The sequence below is a fragment of the Grampus griseus genome, assembly GCF_964374135.1.
Source record: "Grampus griseus genome assembly, chromosome: 11".
Classification (NCBI taxonomy): domain Eukaryota; kingdom Metazoa; phylum Chordata; class Mammalia; order Artiodactyla; family Delphinidae; genus Grampus; species Grampus griseus.
The window spans coordinates 30,655,550-30,670,244 of NC_139005.1; the positions used below are offsets into that span (position 1 = coordinate 30,655,550).

The window sequence follows — 14,695 nt, forward strand, 5'->3', positions numbered from 1 at the left end:
TTTTTTTTTGAATTTTATTATATTTATTTTTTATACAGCAGGTTCTTATTAGTTATCTATTTTGTACATGTTAGTGTGTATATGTCAATCGTCAATCCCAATCTCCCAATTCGTCCCACTACCACCAACCCCCACCACCACCTTCCCCCCTTGGTGTCCATACGTTTGTTCTCTACATCTGTGTATCTATTTCTGCCCTGCACACTGGTTCATCTGTACCATTTTTCATGTTCCACATATATGCATTAATATATGATATTTGTTTTTTATATTTTTGCCTTAATTCACTCTTTATGACAGTCTCTAGATCCATCCACGCCTCTACAAATGACCCAATTTGATTCCTTATTATGGTTGAATAATATTCCATTGTATATATGTACCACATCTTTATCCATTCATCTGTCAGTGGGCATTTAGGTTATTTCCATGACCTGGCTATTGTAAATAGTGCTGCAGTGAACATTCGGTGCATGTGTCTTTCTGAATTATGGTTTTTATTGGGTATATGCCCAGTAGTGGGATTGCTGGGTCATATGGTAGTTCTATTTTTAGTTTTCTAAGGAAACTCCATACTGTTCTCCATAGTGGCTGTATCAACTTATATTCCCACCAACAGTGCAAGAGGGTTCCCTTTTCTCCACACCCTCTCCAGCATTTGTTGTTCATAGATTTTCTGATGATGCCCATTCTAACTGGTGTGATGTGATTCCTCATTGTAGTTTTGATTTGCATTTCTTTAATAGTTAGTGATGTTGAGCAGCTTTTCATGTGCCAGTTGGCCATCTGTATGTCTTTGGAAAAATATCTGTTTAGGTCTTCTTCCCATTTTTTGATTGGGTTGTTTCTTTTTTTAATATTGAGCTGCATGAGCTATTTATATATTTTGGAGATTAATTCTTTGTCTGTTGCTTCATTTGCAAATATTTTCTCCCATTCTGAGGGTTGTCTTATCATCATGTTTATGGTTTCCTTTGCTGTGCAAAAGCTTTTAAGTTTTATTAGGTCCCATTTGTTTATTTTTGTTTTTATTTCCATTACTCTAGGAGGTGGATCAAAAAAGATCTTGCTGTGATTTTTGTCAAAGAGTGTTCTTCCTATGTTTTCCTCTAAGAGTTTTATACTGGCGGGTCTTTCATTTAGGTCTTTAACCCATTTTGAATTTATTTTTGTGTATGGTGTTAGGGAGTGTTCTAATTTCATTCTCTTACATGTAGCTGTCCAGTTATCCCAGCACCACTTAGTTAAGAGGCTGTCTTTTCTCCATTGTATATCCTTGCCTCCTTTGTCATAGATTAGTTGACCATAGGTGTGTGGGTTTATCTCTGGGCTTTCTATCCTGTTCCATTGATCTATATTTCTTCTTTTGTGCCAGTACAATATTGACCTGATTACTGTAGCTTTGTAGTATAGTCTGATCAGGGAGTCTGATTCCTCCAGCTCCTTTTTTTTTTAACCTCAAGACTTCATTGGCTATTCGGGTCTTTTGTGTCTCCATACAAATTTTAAGATTTTTTGTTCCAGTTCTGTAAAAAATGCCACTGGTAATTTGATAGGGACTGCATTGAATTTGTAGATTGCTTTGGGTAGTATAGTCATTTTCACAATATTGATTCTTCCAATCCAAGAACATGGTATATCTCTCCATCTGTTTGTGTCATCTTTGGTTTCTTTCATTAGTGTCTTATAGTTTTCTGAATACAGGTCTTTTACCTCCTTAGGTAGGTTTATTCCTAGGTATTTTATTCTTTTTGTTGCAATGGTAAATGGGATTGTTTCCTTAATTTCTCTTTCTGATCTTTCATTGTTAGTGTATAGGAATTCAAATGTTTTCTCTGCATTAATTTTGTACCCTGCAGATTTACCAAATTCATTGATTAGCTCTAGAAGTTTTCTGGTGACATCTTTGGGATTCTCTATGTATAGAATCATGTCATGTACAAACAGTGACAGTTTTACTTCTTTTCCAATTTGTATTCCTTTTATTTCTTTTCTTCTCTGATTGCCATGGCTAAGACTTCCAAAACTATGTTGAATAATAGTGGACATCCTTGGGCTTCCCTGGTGGTGCAGTGGTTGAGAGTCCGCCTGCCGATGCAGGGGGCACGGGTTCGTGCCCTGGTCCGGGAAGATCCCACATGCCGCAGAGCAGCTGGGCCCATGAGCCATGGCCGCTGAGCCTGCGTGTCTGGAGCCTGTGCTCCCCAACGGGAGAGGCCACAACAGTGAGAGGCCCGCGTACCACACACACACACACACATACACACACACACACACACACACACACACACACACACAAAAATACTGGACATCCTTGTCTTGTTCCAGATCTTAGTGGAAATGCTTTCAGTTCTTCACCTTTTTTATTTTTGTTTTTGCAGTACGCATGCCTCTCACTGTTGTGGCCTCTCCCGTTGTGGAGCACAGGCTCCTGATGCGCAGGCTCAGCAGCCGTGGCTCATGGGCCTAGCTGCTCCGTGGCATGTGGAATCTTCCCAGACTGGGGCATGAACCTGTTTCCCCTGCATCGGCAGGCAGACTCTCAACCACTGCGCCACAAGGGAAGCCCCAGTTTTTCACCTTTGAGAACGATGTTTGCTGTTCGTTTGTGGTATATGACCTTTATTATGTTGAGGTAGGTTCCCTCTCTGCCCACTTTCTGTAGAGTTTTTATCATAAATGGGTGTTGAATTATGTCAAAAGCTTTTTCTGCATCTATTGAGATGATCATACTGGTTTTATTCTTCAATTTGTTAATATGGTGTATCACATTAATTGATTTGCATATATTTAAGAGTCCTTGCATCCCTGTGATAAATCCCACTTGATCATGGTGTATGATCCTTTTAATGAGCTGTTGTATTGTTTGCTAGTATTTTGTTGCAGATTTTTGCATCTATATACATCAGTGATATTGGTCTGTAATTTTCTTTTTTCGTAGTATCTCTGTCTGGTTTTGGTGTCAGGGTGATGGTGGCCTCATAGAATGAGTTTGGGAGTGTTCCTTCCTCTGCAATTTTTGGAAGAGTTTGAGAAGCATAGGTGCTAGCTATTCTCTAAAAGTTTGATAGAATTCACATTTGAAGCCACCTGGTCCTGGACTTTTGTTTGTTGGAAGATTTGTAATCACAGTTTCAATTTCATTACTTGTGATTGGTCTGTTCACATTTTCTATTTCTTCCTCGTTCAGTCTTGGAAGGTTATACCTTTCTAAGAACTTGTCCATTTCTTCCAGGTTGTCCATTTTATTGGCATAGAGTTGCTTGTAGCAGTCTCTTATGATGCTTTGTATTTCTGTGTTGTCCATTGTAACTTCTCCTTTTTCATTTCTAATTTTATTGATTTGAGTCCTCTCAGTCTTTTTCTTGATGAGTCTGGCTAAAGGTTTATCAAGTTTATTTATCTTCTCAAAGAACCAACTTTTAGTTTTATTGATGTTTGCTTTTGTTTACTTTCTTTCTATTTCATTTATTGCTGATATGATATTTATTATTTCTTTCCTTCTACTAACTTTGGGTTTTGTTTGTTCTTTCTCTAGTTCCTTTAGGTGTAAGTTTCGATTGTTTACTTGAGATTTTTCTTGTTTCTTGAGGTAATCTTCTATTACTATAAACTTCCCTCTTAGGACTGCTTTTGCTGCATCCCATAGGTTTTGGATCGTCATATTTCTGTTGTAATTTGTCTCTAGGTATTTTCTGATGTCCTCTTTGATTTCTTCAGTGATCTCTTGGTTATTTAGTAATGTATTGCTTAGCCTCCATGTGTTTGTGTTTTTTACGGTTTTTTCCCTGTAATTGATTTCTAATCTCATAGCGTTGTGGTCAGAAAAGATGCTTGATATGATTTCAATTTTCTTAAATTTACTGAAGCTTGATTTGTGACCCAAGATGTGATCTATTCTGGAGAATGTTCCTTGAGAAGAAAGTGTAATCAGCTGTTTTTGGATGGAATGTCCCATAAATATCAATTAAATCTATCTAGTGTATTGTGTCATTTAAAGCGTCTGTTTCCTTATTTATTTTCATTTTGGATGATCTGTCCATTGGTATAAGGAAGGTGTTAAAGTCCCCTACTATTATTGTGTTACTGTCGATTTCCTCTTTTATAGCTCTTAGCATTTGCCTTATGTATTGAGGTGCTCCTATGTTGGGTACATATATGTTTATAATTGTTTTATCTTCTTCTTGGATTGATCCCTTGATCATTATGTAGTGTCCTTCCTTGTCTCTTGTAACATTCTTTATTTTAAAGTCTATTTTATCTGATATGAGTATTGCTACTCCAGATTTCTTTTGATTTCCGTTTGCATGGAATATCTTTCTCCATCCCCTCACTTTCAGTCTGTATGTGTCCCTAGGTCTGAAGTGGATCTCTTGTATACAGCATATATATGGGTCTTGTTTTTGTATCCATTCAGTGAGCCTGTGTCTTTTGGTTGGAGCATTTAATCCATTCATGTTTAAGGTAATTATTGATATGTATGTTCCTATGACCATTTTCTTAATTTTGGGGGGTTCGTTTTTGTAGGTCCTTTTCTTCTCTTGTGTTTCCCGCTTATAGAAGTTCCTTTTGCATTTGTTTTGGAGCTGGTTTGATGTTGCTGAATTCTCTTAACTTTTGCTTGTCTGTAAAGCTTTTGATTTCTCCATCGAATCTTAATGAGATCCTTGCAGGGTAGGGTATTCTTGGTTGTAGTTTTTTCATGTATCATGCTACTCCCTTCTGACTTGTAGAGTTTCTGCTGAGAAATCAGCTGTTAACCTTGTGGGAGTTCCCTTGTATGTTATTTGTCCTTTTTCCCTTGCTCCTTTCAATAATTTTTCTTTGTCTTTAATTTTTGTCAATTTGATTACTATGTGTCTCAGCATGTTTTTCCTGGGTTTATTCTGCCTGGGACTCTCTGCACTTCCTGGACTTGGTTGGCTATTTCCTTTCCCATGTTCGGAAAGTTTTTGACTATAATCTTTTCAAATATTTTCTCGGGTCCTTTCTCTCTCTCTTCTTTCTGGGACCTCTATAATGTGAATGTTGTTATGTTTAATGTTGTCCCAGAGGTCTCCTAGGCTGTCTTCATTTCTTTTCATTCTTTTTTTTTTTATTCTGTTCCTCAGCAGTGAATTCCACCATTCTGTCTTCCAGATCACTTATCTGTTCTTCTGCCTCAGTTATTCTGCTATTGATTCCTTCTAGTGTATTTTTCATTTCAATTATTGTATTCATTTCTGTTTGTTAATTCTTTAATTCTTCTATGTGTTTGTTCTTTAATTCTTCTAGGTCTTTGTTAAACATTTCTTGCATCTTCTCAATCTTTGCCTCCATATTTTTTTTTTGTGTGTGTGTGGTACGTGGGGCTCTCACTGTTGTGGGCTCTCCCGTTGTGGAGCACAGCCTCCGGATGCGCAAGCTCAGCAGCCATGGCTCACGGGCCCAGCCGCTCTGCAGCTTGTGGGATCTTCCTGGACCGGGGCACGAACCCATGTCCCCTGCATCAGCAGGCAGACTCTCAACCACTGCACCACCAGGGAAGCCCTGCCTCCATTCTTTTTCCGAGGTCCTGGATCATCTTCATGATCATTATTCTGAATTCTTTTTCTGGAAGGGTGCCTATCTCCACTTCTTTTAGTTGTTTTTCTGGGGTTTTATCTTGTTCCTTTATTTCGTACACAGTCCTCCACATTTTCATTTTTGCTCTCTGTGAATGTGGTTTTCCTTCCACAGCCTGCAGAATTGTAATTCTTCTTGCTTCTGCTATCTGCCCTCTGGTGGATGAGGCTATGTAAGAGGCTTGTGCAAGCTTCCTGATGGGAGGGACTGGTGGTGGGTAGAGCTGCGTGTTTCTCTGGTGAGCAGAGCTCAGTAAAACTTCAGTCTGCTTGTCTGCTGATGGGTGGGGTTGGGTTCCTTCCCTGTTGGTTGTTTGGCCTGAGGCAACCCAGCAATGGAGCCTACCGGCTCTTTGGTGGGGTTAATTGCAGACTCTGGGAGGGCTCATGCTAAGGAGTACTTCCCAGAACTTCTGCTGCCAGTGTCCTTGTCCCCACGGTGAGCCACAGTCACCCCCCGCCTCTGCAGAAGACCCTCCTACACTAGCAGGTAGGTCTGGTTCAGTCTCCTATGGGGCCACTGTTCCTTTTCCTGGGTCCCAACGTGCACACTACTTTGTGTGTGCCCTCCAAGAGTGGAATCTCTATTTCCCCCAGTCCTGTCGAAGTCATACAGTCAAATCCTGCTAGCCTTCAAAGTCTGATTCTCTAGGAATTCCTCCTCCTGTTGCTGGACCCCCAGGTTGGGAAGCCTGACATGCGGCTCAGAACCTTCACTCCAGTTGGTGAACTTCTGTGGTATAAGTGTTCTCCAGTTTGTGAGTCGCCCACGCAGCAGTTATGGGATTCAATTTTATTGTGATTGCGCCCCTCCTACCATCTCATTGCAGCTTCTTCTTTGTCTTTGGATGTGGGGTATCTTTTTTGGTGAGTTCCAGTGTCTTCCTGTCGATGATTGTTCAGCAGTTAGTTGTTCTGGTGTTCTCGCAAGAAGGAGTGAGCACATGTCCTTCTAATCCGCCATCTTGAACCAATCTTTTTTTTTTTTGGTGAAAGCATTTAAGTTCTCCTCTCTTAGCAAATTTCAGTTATACAGTACAATGTTATCAACTATAGATACCATGGTATACATTAGATCCTCAGACTGTAGTCATCTTGTAACTGAAAATCTGTACCATTTTTACAGAGCTTTCCCTATTTCCGCCACCCTTCAGCAACCACTTTTCTATTCTCTGTTTCTGAGTTTGACTTTTTTGTTTAGATTCCACATATAAGTGTTACCATGTGGTATTTGTCTTTCTCTGGATTATTTTACTTATGCTAATGCTCCCAAGTTCATCCATATTATTGCAAATGACATGATTTCATTCTTTTTAAAGGCTGAATGACTTTCCATTGTGTATATATATACCACATTTTCTTGTTCCATTCTTTCATTGATGAACAATTAGGTTGTTTTTGTATCTTGGCTATAGTTAATAATGCTGCTATGAACATGTGACTAGAGCTATCGCTTTGAGATATGGATACATATCTTTGGATACATACCCAGAAGTAGTATTGCTGGATCATGTGGTAGTTCTATTTTTAATTTCTTGAGGAAACTCCGTACTGTTTTCCATAGTGGCTGCATCAATTTACATTCCTACCAACAGTTTGCAGGAGTTCCTTTTTCTCCACATCCTCCCCAGCATTTATCTTTTTTATTTTTGATAAAAGTAATCCTAAGTGTTGTGTGGTGATAAATCATTGTGGTTTTGATTTGCATTTTCTTGATAATTGGTGATATTGAGCACTCTTTCATGTACCTGTTGGCCATTTGTATGTCTTCTTTGGAAAAATGTCTATTTAGGTCCTTTGCCAATTTTTAAGCTGGGTCATTTGGTCTTTTGCTATTGAATAGTATGAGCTCCTTACATATTTTAGATATTGACCCCTTATCATATATAAGCTTTGCAAATATATCTTCGCATTCCATAGGTTGCCTTTTCATTTTGTTGATGCTTTCCTTTACTGCGCAGAAGCTTTCTAGTTTGATGTAGTCTTACTTACTGATTTTTGCTTTTTTTCCTTATCCTTTTGGTGCCATATCCAAAAAATCACTACCAACACCAATATCAAGGAGTTTTTTTCTCTGTTTTCTTCTAGGAATCTTATGATTTCAGGTCTCACATTCCAGTGTTTAATTCATATTGAGTTAATTTTTGTGTATGGTGTAAGATAGTAGTTTAATTTTATTCTTTTGCACATGGCTGTGCAGTTTTCCCAACACCATTTATTGAAGAGACTATCCTTTCCTTATTGTATATTCTTGATTGTCATAAATTAATTGACCATATGTATGTACGTTTATCTCTGGGCTGTCTTTTCTGTTCCATTGGTCTATGTGCCTGTTTTTATGCCAGTACCATACTGTTTGATTACCATAGCTTTGTAATGTTGTTTGAAATCAAGCAGTGTAATGCCTCCAGCTTTGTTCTTTCTCAAGATTGCCTTGGCTATTTGGGGTCTTTTGTGGTTCCATACAAATTTTAGGATTATTAGTTCCATTTCTGTAAAATCTTTCACTGGAATTTTGATGGGGATTGCATTGAATCTGAAGATCACTTTGAGTAGTATGGACATTTAAATGATATTAATTATTTTAATCCATGAGCACTGAATATCTTCCTATTTAGCTGTGTCTTCTGCAATTTCTGTCATCAGTGTCTAATAGTTTTTAGTATACAGATGTTTCATCTCCTTGGTTAAATTTATTAAGTATTTTATTCTCTTTGCTGCCATTGTTAATGGGATTGTTTTCTTAATTTCTCTTTCTGATAGATCGTTGTTAATGCTTACAAATACAAGTGATTTTTGTACATTGATATTGTATCCTGAAACATTACTGAATTTTTTAGTTGTAACAGTTTCTGGTGGAATCTTTAGGGTTTTCTATCTATAATATCATGTTATCTGCAAATAAAGACAATTTTACTTGTTCCTTTCTAGTTTGGATGCCTTTTATTTCTTTTTCTTGCCCAACTGCTCTGGCTAGGATTTCCTTACTGTGTTGAATGAAAGTGGTGTGATTGGGCATCCTTGTTCCTGATCTTAGAGGAAAAGGTTTTAGTGTTTCACCATTGAATATTAGCTGTGGATTGGAGTGGTAGATATGGAGTCCAAACCCTTTGCTCCTCAGGGAGAAGCTAGGAGTTGGGGGTTCTCTCCCAACTGTATGGCATTGTGCTAGGGTAGGGTTTATGGTAACAGTGTGTCTCAGCCTTTCCTATTCATTTTAATGCGGAAATTTTATCATTTGTCCAATGTGCAGGAGTCACTCACCTAGTTTCTGTATCTCTTTCATAGGGAATGCTCCAAGTGTAGCTGTACACTGGGTGTGTCTGTGCGAAGAGGGAAGCTTAGGAACCTCTTATATTGCCACTGTAAGGGAGCAAAATCTTCCACCCCAAAATATCTCTTTGGCATGCGGATTATTTCAAGCTGAAAACATTCTAGGCCCAAAAGACTCAGGAAGAAACATTGACCTTTCTCCTAATTGCCTAAAAGAATTCAGATAGACAGCCTGTTCCCAGAACAGAGCTATCATCAGAGATATCAGCAAATATCGTCTAGGTGTGGTGTGGGAAAATTGGCAGGGCCTACAGATCAGAGTCCACTCTGTGTCCCATTGTCTACGTGGCCCAGCAAACATTTATGTACCAAACATTTGCTTTTCCATCTCCATATGAATTGCCTTTCTTCCCTTTGAAGTCCCAAACCACTACTCCCAACATCCTCTTTTGTCTTTAGCTGAAGATGGTATTAAAGGTGAGGACTGCACCCTGGTGGTGCAGTGGTTGAGAGTCGCCTGCTGATGCAGGGGACATGGGTTCGTGCCCTGGTCCGGGAAGATCCTACATGCCACGGAGTGGCTGGGCCTGTGAGCCACGGCCGCTGAGCCTGCAAGTCTGGAGCCTGTGCTCCGCAATGGGAGAGGCCACAACAGTGAGAGGCCCATGTACTGGGGAAAAAAAAAAAAAATAGGTGAGGACTTCAGCCATTTTGGTGAGTTACTCAGTTTTCCTGGATCTCTCTCATGTATACATGTTATTAAACTTGTTTGGTTTTCTCCTGTTAACGTGTCTCATGTCAATTTAATTCTTAGACCAGTTATAAGACCCTGGAAGGGCAGAGGAAAATTTCTTCTTCTCTGACACAATCTTGGTTAACCCTTGGGGGCAAAACCCAACTTTGCTCTCTTATTTTAATGTTAATCTAAGCAAAACCATTAGAAGCAACTATTAGGAATATATATATATATACCTCCAACATGCACACACATAAATATATACATACAAATCCATACCTGACATAACCAAATAAAAAATCACTTTTTGAATGTCAACTATTTTAACTTCATTGTACAACATCTCTTCAGTGGACTTTGTACCCTTCGGCAGCCCAACATCTGAATCTGAGCACCTTGTCTACGCCTTAGGTATTTCTCACTTTATGAATTTTGATGATAGGCACAGCCCACCTACCTCCACAGAATCTGGAAAAAAAAAAAAAACCCAGATACCTGTTTCACCCTGTTTTGCTGCTAGTGAATGGGCATATGATCTAAGCTCAGACTTTGATGTACTTGTCCTGTACCTTGAATCAGAGGTTAGTGACCCAAAGAAATAAGACCTACAGGGCACCTATTGTAGTTGCAGGCAGTTGTAGGATCTGCAACAGCATTGAGTTTTCAGGGTTAGTAATGCCAGTGATGCCAGAAGAGGTTGTTGTTCATTGTCCAGGTGTAGAAATGGTGCAGTCAGTGGTGTCCAGTGTTTGCCAGTGCCAGCAGTGGTGTCTTTATGAGACTAATCATGGCATAATTTTGACTGTGACCCCACAGCTGTCTCGACTTCCTTGTTCTTGCCAGTTGCCAAATCTGCTTCCTCAGCCCTCTTTGCAGGTCTATTAGCTATCCAATTTCCCTTTTTTTATATATATATATATCAATACTCAAAGAGAATTCATTTATTTTTTATTTTTATTTTTTAAACATCTTTATTGGAGTATAATTGCTTTACAATGGTGTGTTAGTTTCTGCTTTATAACAAAGTGAATCAGTTATACATATGCATATATCTCCATATCTCTTCCCTCTTGTGTCTCCCTCCCTCCCACCCTCCCTATCCCAGCCCTCTAGGTGGTCATAAAGCACTGAGCTGCTCTCCCTGTGCTATGCAGCTGCTTCCCACTAGCTAGCTATTTTACATTTGGTAGTGTATATATGTCCATGCCACTCTCTCACTTTGTCCCAGCTTACCCTTCCCCCTCCCCGTGTCCTCAAGTCCATTCTCTAGTAGGTCTGTGTCTTTATTCCCGTCTTGCCCCTAGGTTCTCATGACATTTTTTTAGTTTCCATATATAGTGTTACATAAGGTATTTGTTTTTCTCTTTCTGACTTACTTCACTATGTATGACAGTTTCTAGGTCTATCCACCTCACTACAAATAACTCAATTTAGTTTCTTTTTATGGTTGAGTAATATTCCATTTTATATATGTGCCACATCTTCTTTATCCATTCATCTATTGATGGACACTTAGGTTGCTTCCCTGTCCTGGTTATTGTAAATAGAGCTGCAGTGAACATTGTGGTATATGACTCTTTTTGAATAATTGTTTTCTCAGGGTATATGCCCAGTAGCAGGATTGCTGAGTCATATGGTAGTTCTATTTTTAGTTTTTTAAGGAACCTCCATACTGTTCTCCATAGTGGCTGTATCAGTTTACATTCCCACCAACAGTGCAACAGGGTTCCCTTTTTTCCACACCCTCTCCAGCATTTATTGTTTGTAGATTTTTTGATGATGGCCATTCTGACCAGTGTGAGATAATATCTCATTGTAGTTTTATCCAATTTCCTTTTAATTTATTTTCTGTTTAAATTAACCAAAGATGCTTTCATTTCTTTTAACTAAGAATCCTAACTGATGCAATATTCTTCTTTAATATAGGTAATTGAAAGTGACTATATCCAGTAAAACATTTAGACATAGAGTACTTACTGTTTACTAGCATTGGGTACCTTAATAATAGTTTAAAAAGATTACCTTTGACTTATACATCAGGATCCTTTTTTACTTTCACTGTAGTTTAGTGATTAGTAAGCTGATCTAGCAATTGGTCTTGAATTCCTAATTAATTTTTTCTTAGGCAAATAGGAACAGGGATTATGTAGTACATAGAATTTGGTGAAAGTCATAAGATGATGTCCTGGATAATGGAAAATCAGCCTGGAATAAATTCAGTTGGTTTATGCATATATTAAGACTGTATTTAGACTTTGACTTATCCCTAATTCTATTGATCTTTATAATGTGGGAACTGCTTATACAATTGATATTTCTTTTTTCTCTTTATAATCTGGATTGTTTAGTGTTATTGCAGCCTCTATCATACTTCTTATATTTCTGACTTTGAAAAGTCACTTTTCTCTCTGTGCCAAAGTTTTTTAAGTTTTGAAATGATGGAGAATAAACTAATCCCAAAGGTCCTCTCTAGCCTTAGCATTTAATGAGTTAATGAAGTGTAATTTGTTTCCTTTTTCTTTTCTAAAGTTTGAATGCCAACAGTACACTTATGCTGCATGGAGCAGAATAGTTTGGATTTATTGTTCAGTGACCTCAAAATGGTCAATTTAAGACATACTATTGGGAAATATGTTAAAGAACAAGTTCAGTAAGTGGCAGAGGACTTCCCTGGTGGTGCAGTGGTTAAGAATCCACTTGCCAATGCAGGGGACATGGGTATGATCCCTGGTGCAGGAAGATATGACATGCAACAGAGCAACTTAAGCCCATACACCACAACTACGGAGCCTGTGCTCTAGAGCCCGTGAGCAACAACTACTGAGCCCGTGTGCCACAACTACTGAAGCCCACCCGCCCTAGAGCCCATGCTCTAGCCCATGCTCTAGCCCATGCTCTAGCCCATGCAAGGAAAGCCACCGCAATGAGAAGCCTGCGTACCACAACGCGGAGTAGCCCCCGCTCACTGCAAATAGAGAAAAGCCTGCGCACAGCAACGAAGACCCAACACAGCCAAAAATAAATAAATTTATTTAAAAAAATAAAGTGGCAGAGTCTGGGGATATTCAGTAACTGTCATTCATGTAGTTTATGAAAATCATTTGGAAAAATGAACAGCTTTGTATATTCACAGTTGGCATACTTGGCAGGCAGTAAAAGAAACTGGTTAAAAATTTTAAAGCTAGATTTCTTGGATTTGAATCCAGGTTCTACCACTTATTAGCAGTATGACCTTGGGCAAATTACTTAACTTCTCTGTGTCTTAGTTTCTTCATCAGTAAAATGGGGATAAAAATAGAACTTACCTTATAGATTTGCTATGAAGATTAAATGAGTTTATACATGTAAAGATTCTGGAGTATCTAGAATGGTACAAGATTTATGGTACTCATTTTTAGCAATTTTATTTTCATTTTATTATTACATAATCTCACATAGCTAAAATACATTTTGTTATTTTACTTATAATTCTTGCACAAATCTTGAATTTGAGAGTATAGTTTCATGTATATCCAAAAGATATATTGTGTAGATGTGACTCTATTATCAATGTTTTATAGTGTTCTGCTATTATTAATAGAGCAAATATTTTATAACTGTTAAATACTGCATTACCATTGGGATTCAGTGCAGTTTTTGGCACAAAGATTATGTGGTTTGAAGCACATCCATAATGAATAGCTGTTTTTAAAGAAGTCGTGAGGTTTCAGGTACACGTAGCTGATATATTAATGTAACTGAAGTTGCTCTAATAATAAACTTAACATTTCCTTAGATCCTATATAGATTTTGATCTTCTCTCTATTCCATGTTGATTTCAGTAGAATATTGAAATACAAGGAAAGGCAAAGAAAATAGCAGTGTTGACCAAGAATATTGCTATCAGATGAGAATGTTTCAGTGATACATTCTTTCCAGTGCATTTATTTCTCTACTTATCTTGTTTTTCATAACAGGTTTATTTTATGCTTAATTATTCATCATAGGTCCAGAGTCTTTTTTATTAGTTCTTGGATTTTCTATCTGGGAAAATTTTGTGAAGCAGTATATATACTTTACAGATAATTTAAGAACATTTTCACAGTTGTCACTACACTTTTAGATTTTAATTCCAAGTCTTCAATTCAGCTAAAATGGCAGTTGTTTTAGAGACTATTTCTTTAATTATTATATGTTTTATCATGCTTCCCTTTTCAGGACCAGAGTTCTGATCAAGCAGGAAAGGAGAAAGCAAAAGGTAAAGAAAAAATATTTTTATTGTGTCTTATAGCCTTATGAGAACAGTGATCTTTTGGAGCACTTTTCCAAGGTTGATAAATTCACCTGAGTGAAACTGGAAGACCATCTTTCTTTAGTCTTCTTCCTTCTTGTAGATAGCTTAATTAGCTACCCATTTTGCTCAGGCAGAGAGTTAAGGATCATGTTGATTCTTGTTGTCATCTAGTTCCAATATATCCCAAGTCTGATCAATTCTCACTAACTGTACTGTTAGCCCCCTGATCCACATCATTATCATTTATTGCCCAGAGTACTATAATGACCTTATGACCTATTTCCTACTTTTTTTAGTGTTTTTAAAAATTTTTACATTGATTGTATTACATAGTAATGTTGAGCATGTATATGCCTTGCAACTGAGCAGTATATATCCCAGAGAAACTTCCACAAGTGCACTTTATGTACATGCTTGTTTGAATCGTTGTTGTTAAGTAGCAAACAAAAAAAAAAAAGAAAGGAGAAAGAGAGGAAGAAGAAGGACAGGGTACAGGGGAGAGAAAAGGGAGCACCCAAACATTCAGGAGCAGTAGAATGGTTAAGCAAATTGTGGCCTACCCAAGTAATGGTATAGCCATGAAATGTATCATCTGAATGTAATTAATGTAGATGAATCTCAAAAACAATGTTGAGCAAGGGAAGCAACTCACAGAAGAATACAAGCAGTGAGATTCCATTTACAAAAAGTTCCAAAACAGTAAAAATATGTTCAAAGGTAGTAAAATTTAAAGAAAAGCAAGGGAGTGATTATGATGTAAGCAGGATTTTTGTTAACTCAGTGAAATTATACCTTATTGTAAGTTTAACT

At 37.9% G+C, this 14,695-nt stretch overlaps 1 protein-coding gene across 1 annotated transcript in view; it reads left to right on the forward strand.

Annotated features, from left to right (window-relative positions):
* Positions 1-13,813: 13,813 nt before the first annotated feature.
* REDIC1 (regulator of DNA class I crossover intermediates 1) overlaps positions 13,814-14,695 on the forward strand; it is a gene marked incomplete at its 3' end in the record, with an annotated part of 72,885 nt that continues 72,003 nt past the window's right edge. Inside the window, 1 exon segment of the mRNA XM_082666923.1 lies at positions 13,814-13,849.